We start from the raw sequence: 15,496 nt of genomic DNA on the forward strand, positions 1-15,496 counted from the left end.
CTAAATTATACTGTCCTACTGCATAAAAGCAGAAGCCGATGCACAAAAATAGGTGAGAAGAGAACCAAAAAAGCAGCAATGCTTGTAATCGTAAATATATGTTAAACAAATTGTAAAGACAACAAAATTGCAGAGAATGCATTGTTTCTTCCATATGCAATACAATTTAATTCCATCTCTTTTTAAACATTTAATGCAGTGTTGCCCAAACTTGACAATTTTAAGGCATGTGGACTTCAATTCCCAGAATTCCACAGCCAGCGTTGCTGGCTGTGGAATTCTGGGAGTTGAAGTCCTCATGCCTTAAAATTGTCAAGTTTGGGAAACACTGATTTAATGTAATTGAATATAACCTTTTTAAAGGTGGTTGTGCTCTTCACAATGCTAAAATAACTTTCTCTTTCAAAAAAGGTGGCAGGAGACCTTTAGAGATACTATGTCATCCCAAAGATCTTCCCCACAATGACCTCCATTTTGCTCAATATCTAGCCTTACTCAAAGTATTTACTCAGCTTATCTACGCCAGAGGAAATTCTCCAAGGCAACTACATATAATCCTTGACTTACGACCACAACTGAGCCCAAAATTTCCGTTGTTAAGTGAGACATTTACCGAGTGAGTGTTGCCCCACTTGATGACATTTCTTGCCTTAGTTGTTAAGTGAATCACGTCACTTGATAAGTCTGTAACCCGGTTGTTAAGTGAATCTGGCATCCCTCATCAACTTTACTTGTCAGAAGGTTGCAAAAGCGGATCACATGACCTTGGGACACAGCAATGGTCATAAGTACGAACCAGTTGCCAAGCGTCTGAATGTTGACCACGTGATCACGGGGATGCTGAAAATGTTGTAACTGTGAAAAGGGGCGTTGTCTTACCTGAACGCCTTTTCTCAGCAGGATGATGTAGAGTCCAAATGGATGGGTTCTATGACGGCCTTCCTGCCTGGCAGACTGGGTAAAAACTTCGGCCACACCCCTTCCTTTGGGCGTGACCCCAGTTTTGACTTAGGCGAGAAACTTTGTTGGAATTAACCTTGCAGCTCTTTATTATATCTTTATTATATCCCTGCCTAGACCTATCCTCTGGGTGGGCTTGGACTCTACATCATCCTGCTGAGAAAAGGCGTTCAGGTAAGACAACGCCCCTTCTCCAGCAGGATGACTGTAGAGTCCAAATGGATGGGACATACCAAAGCCCTCATGTCCCCCTGGGAGGGAATGTCTAGGCTACCGAACTCTGAGCAGATACGACCTGTTGAAGAACTCTTCTGCCAAAGGCCGCGTCTGCTGCTGCTAGGGAGTCTAAACGGTAATGTCGAATGAAAACCGAAGGTGAGGACCAGGTTGCGGCCCTGCAAATCTCTTCCACCGGAGCTTGCGTTAGCCACGCCGCAGATGTGGCTGCGCTCCGAGTTGAGTGGGCAGTCACCTGAGTGGGTGCTGGCAAATCCTGTGAGACGTAGGTCTGCGCTATGCAGGCTCTGATCCACCTGCCTATGGTGGAAGAAGATACCTTCTTTCCCATAGTTGATGGTTGAAAGGACACAAATAATGCTTCAGTCTTTCGGAAAGCCGAGGTGCGTTTCACGTAGAAACACAGTGCTCTCCGTACGTCTAGCTTGTGCCATCTGTGTTCTAGCCTATGTTTGGGTCTTGGACAGAAATCAGGAAGCGTAAGTTCCTGAGATCTGTGAAAGATGCTATTTACCTTCGGGATGAAGGTCGGGTCTGGTCTAAGAACGACCCTGTCTTTGAAAAAGGTACACAGATCCTTCCTTACTGACAGTGCTGCTAGTTCTGAGATTCTCCTTGCTGAAGTAATTGCCACAAGGAAAGCTACCTTCAGTGATAGGTGATGGAGTGAGCATGTTTCAAGAGGTTCGAAGGGTGCTGATGTCAAGGCTAGAAGGACCTTAGGCAGGTTCCAGGACGGGTACCTGTGTATGACTGGGGGCTTTGTGTTAGATGCCCCTTTTAAAAAGGCATTAATCGCTGGATGTTGTGCTAGGGAAGTTAAGTTGTCGCAGGAGAGTACAGTTGAGAGGGCCGATATCTGTCTGCGGATAGTATTGACTGACAGGCCCTTATTAAGACCCTCCAATAGGTAATCTAGGATATTGGGTATAGATACTGCGGTCGGGTCTAGGTGAAGCGAAGCGCACCACCTACAAAATCCCTTCCATGTAGCGTCGTAAATCCTATTAGTGGACGCTCTTCGTGATGCCTGTATGATCGATATCACCCCTGCAGAATAAGATTGTTTAGTTAAGCTTTGCCACTCAAATGCCAAGCGGCTAGATGTAGCCACTGGGGGTCTGGGTGTACGAGCTTGCCCTGACTGAGTTTTACCCTGTCCGGGGGAATCCTCCACGGAGGTGATATCGAAAGGTCCACGAGGTCGGCAAACCACGGGCGCCGTGGCCAGTGAGGGGCAATGCAGACCATTTCTGCGCCCTCCACGATCATCTTGCGTATGGTTGCCGGTATTAGTGGCAGCGGTGGGAAGGCGTACAGGAGTTGCGCCGGCCACCGGCACCTGAGAGCATCCGTTCCCTCCGATCCCGGGGACGGGAATCTGGAGAAGAACCTGGGGAGTTGTGTGTTCTTGTGGTTGGCAAATAGATCTAGGTGCGGTTGTCCGAACCTCCGGGAGATCTCCTCGAAGAGAGCCGGGTCCAGACGCCATTCCGACTGGTCCACCTTGGCTCTGCTCAGGGAGTCTGCCTGGGTGTTTGTCTCCCCTGAGATGTGTTCCGCTCTGATGGAACTCACATTGGCTTCTGCCCACCGAGCCAGAGCCAATGCTTCTTTCATTAGTTCCACTGATCTCGTTCCTCCCTCCTTGTTTACATGTGCCTTGGCTGCTACGTTGTCTGTTAGTACGAGGACGTGCCTCCTCGTTACTAGGTGTGAGAAATGGCGGAGGGCCAGGTGTATGGCCCGGAGCTCTAGCCAGTTGATGCTGTGTGACAGGTCCTTCTGTCCCCACTGGCCCTGTGCTATCTGTGTTCCCAGGTGGGCTCCCCATCCGAACAGGCTCGCGTCTGTCGTGAGTGTGACCCTGTTCGGTTCCCTGAATATGCTCCCCTTGAGTGTCGTGGGGGATAGCCACCATTTTAGTGATTTCATCACCTGTGCTGGTACCAGCACACTCCTGTTGGAGGTGCTGAGGTTCCTCCTCTGGTAGGGTAGGAGGAACCACTGCAACTCCCTCGAGTGGAGCCTTGCCCATGGGATGATGCCCATGCAAGATATCATCTTCCCCAGGAGCTTCGAGAGTTGTAGCAAGGGCACTCTCCTGATCTTTTGAATTTGGTGGATTAGCTTGGATATGCTGATCAGTCGCTCCTGGGAAAGGAATACCCTGCACTGTGACGTGTCTATCACCGCGCCCAGGTGTTGCAGTCTCCTTGAGGGAATGAGGTGGCTCTTGTTTAGATTGACCGAGAATCCGTGCCCCTGTAGGGTTCGGATTGTGGTCTTGAGATCTGCCCTTGCTTGTTCCCGAGATCTGGACTGGATCAAGATGTCGTCCAGATAAAACTGGACGCGAACCGGGATCAACCTGAGATGGGCCGCTAGTACAGCTAAGATCTTTGTGAATACCCTTGGTGCTGACGACAGTCCGAAGGGTAATGCCCTGTATTGGTAATGTCGCCCCGCGTAGGTAAATCTGAGGAATTTCCGGTAGCTGGGGTGGATGGGGATGTGTAGGTACGCCTCTGTGAGATCTATTGAGGATAGTAGATCGTCTTCCCTGACGCTGGCTAGTATGGACTTTAGGGAGTGCATCTTGAACCTCCTGTACTTTATGAAATAGTTCAGGCCCTTCAGGTCCAAGATTGCTCTCCACCCTCCTGATGTCTTTGGGATAACGAAGAGGATAGAATAAAATCCTCTTCCTTCCTCTTCCTTTGGTACCTTCTCTATGGCTTGAATTGACAGGAGGTGAGCTATGGCCGAAGTTATCAGCCTTGTCTTGTGTACTCTTCTGGAGATGGGACATCTGATGAACCGGTTTGGAGGGGGAGAACAGAAGTCTAAGGTCAGGCCATGCCTGATCGTTTCCAGGACCCAGGCGTCGGTGGTGGTCTGTTCCCAGACCTCGGTGAAATTTCCTAACCGACCCCCGATGGGTGTATCCTGTTTGGCGTCACTTGGTACGCTTAAAGGATCTGCCTCCCGCTCCTCTATATGGGCGTCTGGACTGGAACTGGCCCCTGGCTCCCGGGCTTTGGCGATCCTGGGTTCGATCCTGTCTCGGGTAGAAGGATCGTGAGCCTCTGGGCCAGTCCCAGGATTGCCCTGATCGAAAGGGCTGCCTCCATTCCCAGGGGCTTCCTGGGCGGGAGCCCTGCCTCCGGAAGTCCTGACTGCCTCTCCTGTCTAACTTCTTTGATGGATGTACTAGGATTTTTTTCTTGTCTCTGCCTTCGCTGACATGTGGATCCAGAATGGAACCAAATAGGGCCTCTCCACTGTATTTGGACGTCGAGAGACGCCATTTGGACCTCAGGTCTGTCTTCCAGTTTTTGAGCCACAGTAGCCTACGCGAGGCCACTGTGGCCGCAATGGATCTTGCCGCATACTTTGTTGCGTACAGTGAAGCGTCAGACATGAACTGAGAGGCCGCGAGGAGTTTGGCCAATGTCTGGTGTACTCTGACCTGGTCTGGAGGCACCGTGCCCTGCAGTTCCCTCAGCCACATGATGCAGGCCCTCGCGAAGAATGATGATGAGGTGGCTGCTCTGGCCGCCCAGGCTGCAGCCATGTGGGAACGCCGGAAGGAGTGTTCAAATTTCTTCTCCTCAGGTTTCAAGACCTCCGCCATGTCTCCTGGAATCGCGGAGGTAGAGAATAATGAGATCAAGGGGTTATCTACAGTGGGAACCTCTAACATGTTAGAGAAGGAGGGAGATAGGTTGAAAAGCTTCCTCTCCGCGCTGTTAGGTGCCGGCGGGCTTGCAAGTGAGGACCATTGTTCCTCCAGCGTGGTCATGAAGACCTCCGCACATGGAATGTACTTGTCCTGTGGGACCTTTTTGGCAAATAGAGGGTTGGCCTCCTTGCTTGTCGATGGCCTCTCATCCTGTACTGATGTTAGGCTGACTGTGGAAACTGCCTTTATCAGGAGTGATTTTAGGAGCGCTGGGTTAAAGAGGCCAGAGCTCGTCTCCTGCTCAGGTGCGGTTTCCTCGTCCTCCGATAGGGGCATGTCTGACATGTCAAGATCTACTGAGTCACCCTCTCCTAGTTGAGAGGAAGATTCAGAGATGTTGGTAGGGGGTGGCCTAGCTCGTCCCTTACGGGGTGTGTGAAAGGCCACTTGCCCTTTGGAAGCCATGAATTGGGAGAATGCATCCTGCATGAATGCCTGAAATTGTGCCGACCATATGTTCTCCTGCGCTTTGTCGCTGGGGTGAGGCGCTGGAGTGTGGTCGGGTGAGGGAGAAGAAGCTGGTGAGGAGGGATTGGAGGAATCTAACTGTTCAGTTTCCCCAGGAGGAGACCAAGTCTTGAGCACTTCCTCGGCAGTAGGTTCTGTGCTGGGTGCCGCCACTGGGACAGGGGAAACCAAATTTGTCCCATTGGCATTGGTTCTCTGTGCCCTGCTAATTTGTCTTTCTAAAGCCAAATGTCTCCTCAAAGCCTCTCGCTCAGCCGTTTTAGACTGTCCCTTCTGAGTAAGGTGCTTTGTTTTAGCTTTCTTCTTCCCCCCCACCTCTGATTCAGAGGATCTGCGTTTTCGCTGCTGCTGTGGGGGGGACAATTGAGGGACCTGTGTGACTGAATACGAGACATTGTCTGCCATTGTGCCAGACACCCCGAGTAGGAAATGCCTGGGATGGGGGAATGAGGTACGCAGATCAGAGGCAGATGCTTGGGACTGTGCCCTCCTCTGCCTATACAAACAATGGCCGGACAGACAGGATTCTTTGGACAGAAGATCCTGCCAGGCAGTGACTAAAGGCCACTATAGGAACAGTTAGGGAAGAATATTCCTCCTCACCTCCTCACCTAGTCCAGACAAGGTGCAGTTTATATCTCTCTCTCTCTCCCCCAGTCTGTGGCTGTGGCAACAGACCACGATAGGAAACGGTTCTTTTTGCTTTCCCTCTTCCTTCCTCTGTCTCAATTTCCTTGCAAGGGAAAAAACCCTTTGTTTGCCGGAAAATGGAGTCTGGGTGATGGCTCCGCCCCCAAGGGGAAACGGCGGGAAGGTCAATTTCCAAAATGGCGAATGGGGAAGAAGCCACGCCTCCCAATGGAAGCCCAGGAATCCACGAGGTTCAAAAACAATGGCGGATCCTGATTTTTGCAATCAGGGAGACTCCTCTAGTCATGAGGGGGCTGCGCCTTTCCTCTGGATAGAAGGAAATTCAGCGCCGGCTTTGCTCTTGCCGCGTTGTCTATCGCGCCGCTCAGCTGATCGCAGCCGAGCGGCGACCTGGTTTGCCGCTTCCCGCGCGGCTCAGCTGTTTCGCGCCGAGCGGCGCTCAGCTCCCTCGGCCAGGCTGCTCAGCTGTTGGGAGGGCCCGGGGGGCTACGCGCAACCCGGTGAGATCCCCCGCGCCAAACAGCTGCTCGGCGGGCCGGAAGAAAGGGCGAGCGATCCGGCCCGTTCCGAGCCTCCCCAGCTAGCCCCACTCACGAGTCCGCCAATCCTGGCTGCCTCTCTCAGTTCTAATCGTTGCCAGGAAGTTTCTCTTGCAAAGGGAAGAAGAGGGGATTCCTTTTTTCTGTTCTCTTTGAGTTTAAATTCGTTTGGTTCTGAGAGCTGCCTCTCGCACTTGTACCAGGCTTCGAGACTGAGTCAAAACTGGGGTCACGCCCAAAGGAAGGGGTGTGGCCGAAGTTTTTACCCAGTCTGCCAGGCAGGAAGGCCGTCATAGAACCCATCCATTTGGACTCTACAGTCATCCTGCTGGAGAAACAGTCATTTAGAACTGTAGCCTTGTTCATTTAATAAATACTATTTTACATCACTTTCTGGGCGACCAGTCAATTCTTTGCACCATGACTTTAATTTTATGACGTTTTACAAGCTCACTAAATGAAGGGGGGGGGGACCCCAACCAACTTGATAGCGATCACATAACACACTGACCAATGTCCTCCACTCAGCTTCAATACAGGACATCGATAGCTGAATCCTACCGTGATCTGATTGGCTCACTGCCAAAACAAAATGACACCTGATTGGCTCTCTAAATGCTCATTAGCTACAATCAGAGGAAGGAAAGCTACCTGATATCAACCTGAGCAAGTTGTGCTTCCTTTTTCCTGGTTATTTGGCTATAACCTTTCATAGAATACAGTACAGATAACTGAACAAACTACGTTGCATTACATTCTTGATTAAATTATCTTTCCATTGATGTATAATGTTATGGAACTACTCCAAAAAAAAGTGGTGTTATTAGCCATCCAACCTCAAAAATACACTTTTCCCAAAAGGTTTCCACCGTTTTGGCCTCTAAATGCTCATTAGCTACAATCAGAGGAAGGAAAGCTACCTGATATCAACCTGAGCAAGTTGTGCTTCCTTTTTCCTGGTTATTTGGCTATAACCTTTCATAGAATACAGTACAGATAACTGAACAAACTACGTTGCATTACATTCTTGATTAAATTATCTTTCCATTGATGTATAATGTTATGGAACTACTCCAAAAAAAAGTGGTGTTATTAGCCATCCAACCTCAAAAATACACTTTTCCCAAAAGGTTTCCACCGTTTTGGCCACTACTGTACATAGATAAGCAGGCTTGTTATACAGCCCATAGTTCTTCAGCCTATATAGCTCATTTAATGTTAAGTTATTTCTCTTCATAGTAACAACCCTAGGGCTAGCAGACTAACGAAGAGATTACTTAATTCCTGTAATCTTCAAAATCTGCTGTTGGAAGAACTTTGCACAATTGCAATTAAAGTCCCGAGTCTATACATAAACAATGTTAAAGCCTTTTAATTGCAAATTTCTAAGAAGATTAAAAAAAAGTGCAACAGGAAAAAAAAATTACTTTTGTAAATCCCTCACAGAGCGCTGCAAAGCGCTGTGGGGTGGTATATAAATCTACGTGCCGTTGCTGTTTCAGAAGCCTTGGGAACGTATCTGTCTTTGATGCCATTTCCCCAAACCAAACCTATCAACTAATGCTAGAATTCAGTTGTGTTGAATACTAAACATTCTAAGCAGATGACTGTGCATGAGAGGAGAAACATCAAAAGACAATACAACACACCAAACTTTATAGTACTCACTACTGCTACGCGTATCAGCATGAAACTGTCCCCAATTCACATGGTAGGGTACGAAGATACATAAAAAGCCTGCGTTGTGAACAGGCTTGATGTAAACTTTACACAGACCTATGGGTTAAATCACGTATTAATATATTTTTAGATAGCAAACTTCTTAAAATTTTCATTGAATGATTGCATTCTAGGCTCCGTGCTCAAGAACAATTAATATGCAGCAAGCCAGCAACTCAACGGTATTGTTTTTATACAAATCTTTTAAAAAGGGGGCTGTGCAACAATTCAGATTCCAAAAGGGAGAAGCGATTCAGAACCACTTGTGGGCAACACATACATCACACCTGTCAGCAATTCCTTACAGAAGTGTTTGATTCAAGGAGGTGCTGACAGGCACAACATGTGTGCTCAAACATACTAAATAGGAGGCAGGAGCCTTAGATAGGTTCGCCCCCTTGAGTTGACCAAAATACATTTCAAAAGGCGTGATTAAAATACTGTAATAACAGACCCAAATCGTATTTTTCCCTTCAAATCTGAATTGTTTATACAGTCCTAATAATTACTAGCTAATAGAGACGTTAGTATTTGAATGAAAAATCTCTAGGAAAAGTCAAAAACTCACATCAGATTAAAAAAAAAGGGCAGGCTTCCATATTGTTGTCAAGAAATCTCCACCAAAGTGTGCAATTGGTTGCTAGGAGCCAAGCTCGACACAAACTTTTATTTTCACTGTATCTCCTAAAAAGCAGAGACATCACCCTGCCAACAACAACAACAACAACAACAACAATAATAATAATAATGTTGGAAGGGATCTTGGAGGTCATCGAGTCCAACCCTCTGCTCAGGCAGGAAACCCTACAGCATTTCGGACAGATGGCTGTCCAGTCTCTTCTTAAAAACTTCCAGTGTTGGAGCATTTACCGCTTCTGGAGGCAGGTTGTTCCACTGGTTAATTGTTCTCACCGTCAGGAAGTTTCTCCTTAGTTCTAGGTTGCTTCTCTCCTTGATTAGTTTCCATCCGTTGCTTCTTGTCCTGCCTTCAGGCGCTTTGGAGAAGAGCTTGACTCCCTCTTCTTTGTGACAGCCCCTGAGATACTGGAACTCTGCTATCATGTCCCCCCACGTCCTTCTCTTCATTAAACTAGACATACCCAATTCCAGCAACCGTTCCTCATATTTTTAGCCTCCAGTCCCCTAATCATCTTTGTTGCTCTTCTCTGTACTCTTTCTAGAGCAGTGGTTCTCAACCTTTTTAATGCCGCGACCCCCAACCGGTCGTAAGTCGGGGACTACTCAACCAGTCGTAAGTCGAGGACTACTCAACTGGTGCAGCACCATTTGCAGAATGGGACTTTTGGTGGGCTCAGCAGGGCAGAGACAGCCTGGACAATTCCTATTGGCTTTTGAAAGCCAATAGAATTAGACTCCGTCAAGAGCCAAGGTGGCGCAGCAGTTAGAGTGCAGTACTGCAGGCCACTTTAGCTGACTGTGTTCAGCAGGTCAGCGGTTCAAATCTCATCGGCTCAAGGTTGACTCAGCCTTCCATCCTCCCGGGGTAGGTAAAATGAGAACCCAGATTGTTGGGGGCAATGTAAATATATATATACATTGCTTACTGGTGTACACCGCTTAGAGAGTGCTTAAACTTAAAGCAGTATATAAGTCTCATAAAATAAATAAATAAATAAAAATAAATAAAGGTCAAGTTGCGCATTTCTGGAAAAAGGACATTGCTGATTACAGAAATCTGGAAGATGTTTGCTTTTTATTTATTTATTGAGATTCATACCATGTTCATGACCCTGAGCAGTTAACAATTAAGAACATCTATGGCAGTGTTTCTCAATCTTGACAATTTCAAGGCATGTGGACTTCAACTCCCAGAATTCCACAGCCAGCAATGCTGGCTGTGGAATTCTGGGAGTTGAAGTCCACATGCCTTAAAATTGTCAAGATTGAGAAACACTGGTCTATGGAGATTCTCAGTCATCCAAGTCACGGTTGTCCCAAAGGTGCTTTTTCAAAAGACAACTGGACTTCTTTTGTTGTCGTTTTTTTCTTGAAAGTGTTTTGCTTCTCATCCAAAAAGCTTCTTCAGTTCTGACTGAATGGTGGAGGATGGAAGGGTTGATATTCCTTGTAGTCATCTGGTCATTAGCCCTCTTTCTGAGAGGTTGAGGCTACTGGGAGGTTTATTCAGGAGGTCAGCTGAATAGTGCAAATAGATGTGGGAGGCTCTACACCAGGGGTGTCAAACTCAATTTCATTGAGGGCCGCATCAGCATTGCGGTTGCCCTTGGGGGGGGGCGGAGTATGTGGCCAGGGTGGGTATGGCCTACTGGGTGGGTGTGGACGGAGTGGGTGTGGCCTATTGGGTGGGCATGGCCAGCTCTACATCGTTCGCGCCTAGGGTGCCTGTGGGGGCCTGGGCAGGAGTGGGACAGATCTGAGGGTCTCTGGCAGAAGGGGGTAGGACTGGGGCAAGTGCCAAGGCATGGTCCACTGGAGGAGACTCACTGCCTGCTGAAACCCCCCCGCTGGAGCCCATCAAGCCGGACAGGTGAAGTAGGCAAGGGCCATTTGCTGGCCACTTCCAGGCGATGGTGCATTTCTTCATTCCTCACAAAGGGTGACACCTCCCCAGCATGCACCCAGGGGGTAGGGCCGACATGGCTGGTTCCTCGCTGTTTCCAGACGGCCTTGTGGAGCTAAGACCGAATGCATTTCAGCATAGATGGCCACCACAAAATTGCACATTGGCTCCCGGCCAGCCTGGGCCAGGGCCAAGGCAGCGGGGGCCGTTCCCTCACTGTTTCCAGGATGGCTTCGCGGGCCACATGAAACCACGTTGCGGGCCACATCCGGCCTCCGGGCCTTGTGTTTGACATGTCTGCTGTACACCCATTTGCACTATTCAGGTGACCCAGAGGGCACAGAGAAACCTCCAAGTGGCCTCAACGATTCTCAGAAAGAGTGCAAACAACCCCAGAACTGAAGAAGCTTCTGGGATGAGAAGCAAAAATGTCTTCAAGGAAAGACAAAGTCCAGTTGCCTTTTGAAAAAGCATCTTTGGGACAATTGTTAAGAATGAGCATTTAAAAAAAAAAACAAGGAACAACAACAAACATATAAATTGCAACCGAGATAAAAGCAAACTCACCATACCTCCTACTCCCCGGGCCCAGTGACAGAACCACCTCTTGACCTTACAGAATGGCGACAGGATTGAGGAGAATCAACTCCCTGAGACAGGAATATGGTATTCTGAATGGCAAAAGCCACGAGAGACAATGCTAGTTTGCTGGGCCTTTCCTAACAGACCAAGAGCAGGAGAGCGTGCCCCTTCCACCAGATCTACTCGGGGGACGGGTAGATATAATTGGGGAGAGATACTCCCTCAAATTACCTGCCCCCCCCCCAAGGTCACAAAGAGCTTTATAGGTTAGAACCAGCACCTTGACTTGAACCCAGAAGCATGTGGGCAGTCAATACAACTCACGGCACAGAGAGGTAACACGGATCGAGCATGATGCAGATCTAACTGCCTACTCTGCTTGAGCATGACCTGTAACAGGGGTGTCAAACTCAATTTCATTGAGGGCCGCATCAGCATTGCGATTGCCCTCGGGGTGTGTGTGGCCAAGGTGGGTGCAGCCTACTGGGTGGGCGTGGACAGAGTGGGTGTGGCCTACTGGGTGGGCATGGCCAGCTCTACATCGTTCGCGTCAAGGGTGCCTGTGGGGGCCTGGGCAGGATTGGGACAGATCTGAGGGTCTCTGGCAGAAGGGGGTGGGACCGGGGCAAGCGCCAAGGCACGGTCCATTTCTTCATTCCTCACAAAGGGTGACCCCTCCCCAGCATGCACCCAGGGGATGGGGCCGACACGGCAGGGGCTGGTTCCTTGCTGTTCCCACACAGACTTGTGGAGCTAAGACTGAATGCGTTTCAGCATAGATGGCCACCACAAAATTGTACATTGGCTCCTTGCCGGCCTGGGCCAAGGCAGCGGGGGCCGTTCCCTCACTGTTTCCAGGATGGCTTTGCGGGCCACATGAAACCACTTTGCGGGCCGCATCCAGCCCCCGAGCCTTGTGTTTGACATGTCTGACCTGTAACATCCAGTCTCACTTTACGGAGGTTAAGAGTACATGTTTAGCCTGTGCATGCATTTAAATTGTTGTACAATCTCAGCACATGTCAGGATAATTCTCAAACATCAAGAAAAAAAAAACACATTAACAGATTACCCGAAGAGGCTCATTCCTCCAGCACAGAAAGAGAAATGAGCTTATGCTATTCAACAAATGCATGGTATAATACGGAGAAAAAGTGTGGCATAGCGATTTGAAGCAAAGAGAATTAGGTCATCAAGTCACCTTGAATCAATGATTATCTCTCCGTCTTCAACTACTTGAAGAAAGAATTAGGGAAACAGTAGCAGAGGATGACCAAGGATCTAGTTCCCTAGAGGAAGCAGAGGATGAAAATTAAAATAACTCTGACAGACAACAAATTTGCAGACGACACCAAGCTGGCAGGAATAGCCAACACTCCAGAAGACAGGCTTAAGATACAGGAGGATCTGGACAGACTTGAACACTGGGTACTATCTAACAAAATGAAATTCAATGGTGAAAAAAGCAAGGTTCTACATTTAGGCAAGAAAAACCAAATGTACAGGTATAGTATAGGGGGTACCTTGCTCAATAGTAGTAACTGTGAGAGGGACCTCGGAGTCCTAGTGGACAATCATGTAAATATGAGCCAGCCGTGTGCTGCAGCTGCCAAAAAGGCCAACACAGTGCTAGGCTGTATTAACAGAGGGATAGAAAAAAGATGTTGAGACTCTAGAACAGTGGTTCTCAACCTTTTTAATGCTGCGACCCCCCAACCGGTCATAACTCGAGGACTAAACGGTCATAAGTCGAGGACTACTCAACCGGTCGTAAGTCGAGGACTTTCCCTGCCTGGCAGCGCCATGCATGCATGGTGCTGACCCCTGCGCCGGCCGAGGCGTAGCTGGCAAGCGGCAGAGACGGAGCAGGCCGACCACCGGCTGGGCCACCAGCTGGCCCAGCCCAAGGGAGGTAAGGCACCCGCTGGAAAAGGGGAAAAAAATGGCAGACAGCCTTGCTTGGCGACCCCCGTGAAATGGTCGATCAACCCCAAATGGGGTCGCGACCCATAGGTTGAGAACCGCTGCTCTAGAAAGAGTACAGAGAAGAGCAACAAAGATGATTAGGGGACTGGAGGCTAAAATAAACAAGGAACAGTTGCTGGAATTGGGTATGTCTAGTTTAATGAAGAGAAGGACGTGGGGGGACATGATAGCAGTGTTCCACTATCTCGGGGGCTGCCCCAAAGAAGAGGGAGTCAAGCTATTCTCCAAAGCCCCTGAAGGCAGGACAAGAAGCGATGGATGGAAACTGACCAAAGGGAGAAGCAACCTAGAACTAAGGAGAAACTTCCTGACAGTGAGAACAATTAACCAGTGGAACAACCTGCCTCCAGAAGCGGTGAATGCTCCAACACTGGACGTTTTTAAGAAGAGACTGGACAGCCATTTGTCTGAAATGGCATAGGGTTTCCTGCCTGAGCAGGGGGTTGGACTAGATGACCTCCAAGGTCCCTTCCAACTTTACTACTGCTACATCATCATCATCATCATCATCATTATTATTATTATTACTATAGATCAGACTGTGATGCCCCCTCAGACTGCTGTCCAAGATGCCTGCCCTGGAAGGAAACTGCTGAACTTCATGCCAAAATCCTAATTCCTGTAGCAAAAGACAGGCTGCACCACTGTGTCTCTTTCCACTTGCTCCGAAGAGAAGGCAAGGAAAAGTTCTAAGGCTGCTTCCTTCAGGGGAATCATCTCCTTGCTCACTTTCAGAAGAGAGAAGGGAAGGTGGAGATGGGTCAAGGTTGAGGGAGGCCTTGAGAAGCCTTGATGGCCATTGACCGCTCTCTGAAGTAAGACAGGGCAGGAACCAACAAGAGGCTCTGTCTTCCAAGAGGCAGCGATAGCGTAGCGTTTTTATAGCGAGGGAGAGATACCCCTACTCTAAAATGTCCCGCCAGCACCTAAAATTGGAATAGGTGACATTTATACACCACCACAATGTGGCATACTTGATGAATAATTACACCCTAGGGCAGGGGTAGGCAACCTTGGCTCTTTTATGACTCGTGGACTTCAACTCCCAGAATTCCTGAGCCAGCATGGGGGAACTATGGCCCCTTCATGACTCGTGGACTTCAACTCCCAGAATTCCTGAGCCAGCATGGGGCAACTATGGCCCCTTCATGACTCGTGGACTTCAACTCCCAGAAGTCCTGAGCCAGCCATGCTGAGGGGAAAGGGAGAGGTTTCCAAGCTGAGCCATGCTGGCGTGCCCACAGAAAGGGCTCCGAGTGCCGCCTCTGGCACACGTGCCATAGTTTCACCACCACTGTTCTAGTCCAACCCCCTGCACCCACAACCACAACACTGGTTCACTGTCCTCACTGTTGGTAAGTGTCTAACAGTGAGGACAATTAACCAGCATTAATTAACAATTAACTCAGAGATGATGGGTAAAAGCTGTCTGTCCTTGGATGCTGCTGTGGTCAATCTGAAAATGGCCTCGTTCTCCTAGGAGTTGAAAAAAGGTATATTCTTCATGAAAAAAAAGGACATTTTGGGGAGGCTTAACAATAACAATAATAATAGACTGGGAAGGGACCTTGGAGGTCTTCTAGTCCATCCTCCTGCTGGGAGTTGAAGTCCACCAGTTATGAAGGGGCTAAAGTTTCCCCCATGCTGGCTCAGGAATTCTGGGAGTTGAAGTCCACGCGTCATAAAAGAGCCAAGGTTGCCTACCTCTGGCCTAGGCCTAGGCCGCTTTATGACTCGTGGACTTCAACTCCCAGAATTCTGAGCCAGCATGAGGGAAACTTTGGCCCCTTCATGACTGGTGGACTTCAACTCCCAGAATTCCTGAACCAGCCATGCTGAGGGGAAAGGGAGAGGTTTCCAAGCTGAGCCATGCTGGCTCAAGAATTCTGGGAGTTGCAGTCCACCAGTCATGAAGGGGCTAAAGTTTCCCCCATGCTGGCTCAGGAATTCTGGGAGTTGAAGTCCACGAGTCATAAAAGAGCCAAGGTTGCCTACCCCTGGTTTAGGGAGTTCAAAAGGTCCTCGGTGGGCTTCCTCATCTTTCACCTCCAATTACGCTATAAACTA

The 15,496-nt window shown here is 48.9% G+C and overlaps 1 protein-coding gene across 17 annotated transcripts in view; it reads right to left on the bottom strand.

Annotated features, from left to right (window-relative positions):
• Positions 1–15,496, bottom strand: part of PTK2 (protein tyrosine kinase 2) — a 259,759-nt gene that overhangs the window by 151,537 nt on the left and 92,726 nt on the right. Inside the window, exon 1 of one of the 17 annotated variants that reach the window (XM_039334578.1) lies at positions 8,269–8,289. The exons of the other annotated variants lie outside the window; for them this stretch is intronic. The gene's annotated coding sequence lies outside the window, so the exon portion shown is untranslated. Of the gene's footprint in view, positions 1–8,268; positions 8,290–15,496 lie in introns of those variants that run through there. 17 annotated transcript variants of the gene reach the window in all.

This window comes from Crotalus tigris, unplaced genomic scaffold, assembly GCF_016545835.1.
Source record: "Crotalus tigris isolate CLP2741 ecotype Arizona unplaced genomic scaffold, ASM1654583v1 scf7180000017631.5181431, whole genome shotgun sequence".
NCBI lineage: Eukaryota > Metazoa > Chordata > Lepidosauria > Squamata > Viperidae > Crotalus > Crotalus tigris.